This window comes from Octodon degus, unplaced genomic scaffold (assembly GCF_000260255.1).
Source record: "Octodon degus isolate 3935 unplaced genomic scaffold, OctDeg1.0 scaffold00042, whole genome shotgun sequence".
In the NCBI taxonomy this organism is placed as follows: domain Eukaryota; kingdom Metazoa; phylum Chordata; class Mammalia; order Rodentia; family Octodontidae; genus Octodon; species Octodon degus.
In genome coordinates, this window is record NW_004524618.1 from 3,572,604 (window position 1) to 3,576,521 (window position 3,918).

The window sequence follows — 3,918 nt, forward strand, 5'->3', positions numbered from 1 at the left end:
TTTATTTTATTTATATGTGTTATAAAATTTATTTGTGTAAGCATCCAGACACTTCTAGGTGGGCAAGATGATATGCAGATTCCACTACAAGGTGCAACGGAAATTGTGTTGGGGAGGACATGACGTCGGGTGGTGGCACGGATCCAAACAGAGGTGAGACGAGAGCACGTCATCTGGGAAAGACTTAAAATAATAATTTAAAGCTTCATGAGGCAACAGATGATCCAATTTAAACACTAAGAAATAGTACCATCAATGAGAAAGGAAATCAACTTCTGTGTGTACCAAAAGGGTGTAGGGAAAATGAGGAAAATTTGTATCTGTTGAGGTACAAATAGGAGTGTTCCACGAGAGGGGCGTTGATTATTATTAATGGCAAACCCTGCAAATATAAAATAAAATCCATATCACTGGTCACAGATTTCAAAATTTACATGTAATAAAGGCAAGGCAGTAAGACTCAAGTTATGGCCTGTCGAACATTTACTCCACGGACACTGTCTACAGAAGCACCTGGCTGAGGAGTGCTCAGTGATCCCTGTGCGCGCCAGAGGGTTCTGTAAAAACGAGCTGTATACAAATCTGTACACCCATCCGCCAGGGCGCACCTCAGCCCCCGGGGAGCGAGCCACGGAAAGCAGGATACCTGAGGTTTCACGTCTTCAGTTGCCTGATCAGAATCCCAAATATACATTTCAGGGTTGGTTTTTTGTTTTTAAAGATACTTTCCTTGAATATGTGCACTATGGTTAAAATTAAAAAACAGTAAAAAAATAAAACAACCACTTGAAGGAGCTGACCCTCCCCGCCCATCCGAGAGGCTGTGCGCAGCTCCGGTGCGGTGAGGACACTCCACGTCCTGGTTGCGGCCCTGGTCACACCATCGGCAAAGGCTCTCGCTGACTTTTAAAAAGAAGGGAGGATGAAGAAGAAAACAGGAAAAACAAGACCCCGAACGCCAAAGGAATTTCAGTGGGATGATGTGCCTCCACCACTTAGAGAATATCTCTGCAAGCGCTGCACGAGCTGGGCCACCATGGTGTCTGAGATGCCAGGGCAGGCCTCTTCTGCCAGGTAGATGGCGCCGCGCAGCTCTTCAATGGAGCCCAAGTTCCCCCCACATGCCTGACTCTTCTCCTTTAGCTCTGCAAACAGGGGAGAAATAATTGTTGATAAACACTGAGAGAAAGGCCTCTTTGGGATGACTTTCATCTTACTTCTTTCCAACTCTGAGGGCGGAAGGCCTCCATTCTCAAGATTCTTGGGGTCCTTCTCTCGGATAGTGAAGATCCAATCCCCGGAGTCGTTGCCCCCTGATGCCTGGCCATCTGTCTCCGTGTCTGAGTCCTCAGAGCTGGAGTCATCGTGGCTCTGCTCAGCCTTCCACCTCTTGTACCTGTCGATGAGCTCAGTCAGATAGGACGTCTTCTTGGCGTTGCGAATGATGAACTTGTGCTTCAGCAACTCCTTCTGAAGCTTGGCTCCTTGTTCAGACAGGCCTCCTCGAACTCCTTGAGGGGCTTGCTGTAGTTTCCCTCCAGTGTTGGGGGGTTGTTCTTTGGAATGAGGAACAGAACCTTCATGGGATGCAGCTCGGAGTGGGGCGGCTCCCCCCTCGCCAGCTCTATAGTCGTGATGCCCAGGGACCAGATGTCTGCCTTCGAGTCATAGGCTGACTGTTTGATGACCTCGGGCGCCATCCAGAAAGGGGTGCCCACGAAGGTGTTCCTCTTTATCTGGGTATCAGTGAGCTGGCCAGCCACTCCGAAGTCAGCCAACTTCACCTCTCCATGTTCAGACAGCAGAACATTGGCCGCTTTGATATCTCTGTGGATCTTCTTCTCTGAGTGCAGGTAATCGAGTCCCTTCAGGATCTCTCTCCTTATGGTAGCGATCTGAGTCTCCTCTAAAGGACCAGGTTCTAACAGATCCAGTGCAGAGCCGCCACCAAGATACTCCATTATTACCCACAACTCCGTATCCTTCAGATAGGATCCATAGTATTTGGTTACATATGGGCTGTCACACTGACTCAGCACTGTGATTTCTTGTTGAATGTCTTCTATCTCATCCTCAGCGTCTTCCACATCGATGATTTTTATGGCAACCACCTTCTGAGTCCGATTGTCAGTGCCTTTGAACACCTCGCCGAAAGAGCCCTTTCCAATCTTCTCAAGTTTTGTAAAAAGCTCCTCTGGGTCTGCTTTCAGGTTCTGCATGCCCGGCAGGCCCGACTGCACCGGGGAGTGCGCCATGGCGCGGGACGGCGCTTCCTGGCCGGGACGGGGTGGTGAGCAGGCCGCGGGGCTCCCCATGCGCGGCTCCGGGAGTGATGAGGCCGCGGGGGCCCGAGCGACGGGCTGCCGCGCGGAGTCGCGGGAGCCGGACAGGGCCTGGGCCCGCACGCTGGGCCGCCGGACTCTTTTTTATTATTTTATTATTTTTAAAAGATTTATTTGGTACAGGGTCTTGCTACGCAGCTCAGACTCACAGCGATCCTCCTGTCTCAGCCTGCCCAGCGCTGGGATTATAGGCATGCACAACCATGCCCAGCTTCAGTGGCCAGCGTGGTGCAGGGTCGGCATGGCATGTGGTACTGGGGATCAAACCTAGATCCCTTGTGCTTGCCAAGCAGGTGCTTAGACTGCTGAGCTATCACCCCGACCCTTTTTTATTCTGTTTTTTTTTTTTTTTTTTTTTTTGTGGAACCAGGGATTGAACTCAGACCCTTGCACTTGCCAGGGAAGCGCTTGTTCTATTGAGCCATCTCCCTGCCCCCCCTTTTTTATTCTTTTAAAGAGAAAAAAAATAAAATTTCAAAATGAGATAATAGGTAACAACAGTTAATACATTGTGTATTGTTATCTTTAGGGTACAAGATATAGGCATTTAATTGTCCAAACAATATTAGCACAAACCTTTTGTTTAATGGACTGAGAGAATAGTAGTATAACTATCTTAACTATCATATATATATGTATTTTTTTTTCTTGTCCCTTCCTTCTTTTCTCCTTTCCCCTATCCCAGTTTGTCTTTCCTTTTGAATCGTTTCTTCCCATTTCACAATACCTATTGTATATTTTGGATGTTATTTACTCTTTCAGCTTCTCACAGTAGGGAGGCAATCCACTGCTTACACATGCCTGGTTTATTCACTGAGTATGGTCTCGAATTACACTCACTGACCTATAAAAGTCTCCAGCTTATCTTTTTTATGGCTGAGTAGTACTCCATTGTATGAAAAGGCCACATCTGTTTTATTCATTCCTTGGTTAATGGGCATTTATGTTGTTTCCAAGATAACGTGGGTGCATATACACCACTGTGGTATGATGTTTTTAATTCTGGGAATGTAGCCAGCAAGGGTATAGCTGGGTCAAATGGGACCTTTAATCCTAGTTTTTTCTCCACACTGATTTCCACAGTAGTTGCACCAGTCTAGACTCCCACAAACAATGGAGAAGGGTGCCTTTTTCCCCACAGCCCTTCTATCAGCTCTCTTGATGATAGCCATTCTTTCCAGGATGAGATGGACTCTCAGTGTTGTTTTCATTTGCATCTCCTGAAAGACCAGTGATGTTGAATATTTTCTCATATGTTTGTTTTGTTTGTGTTTCTTCATCTGAGAAATGTGTATTTATCTCAGAAGCCTGGTTTTTGATTGGGTCTTTGAATTGGAATGCTCTGATTTTTTTGAGTTCTTTATATGTTCTTGATAGTAATTCTTTGAGGAACTATTGGTAAACATTTTTTTCCCACATTGGGGATGTCGCTTCATTCTGTTGGTGGTTTCTTCTGTTGTGCAAAAGCTTTTTAATAAGATGAGATCCCAGTTGTTGATTCATTGTGATAGTTCCTGTGTGATCAGGACTTTATTTGTAAAGTCTTTGTTTACACCAGTGTCTTCAATGGTTTTAC

At 46.2% G+C, this 3,918-nt stretch overlaps 1 protein-coding gene and 1 pseudogene across 2 annotated transcripts in view; one reads left to right on the plus strand and one right to left on the minus strand.

Moving 5' to 3' along the window:
• Slk (STE20 like kinase) overlaps positions 1 to 3,918 on the plus strand; it is a 100,680-nt gene that overhangs the window by 12,305 nt on the left and 84,457 nt on the right. The gene's annotated exons all lie outside the window — the stretch shown is intronic.
• On the minus strand, positions 530 to 2,304 carry LOC101576074 (annotated as a pseudogene).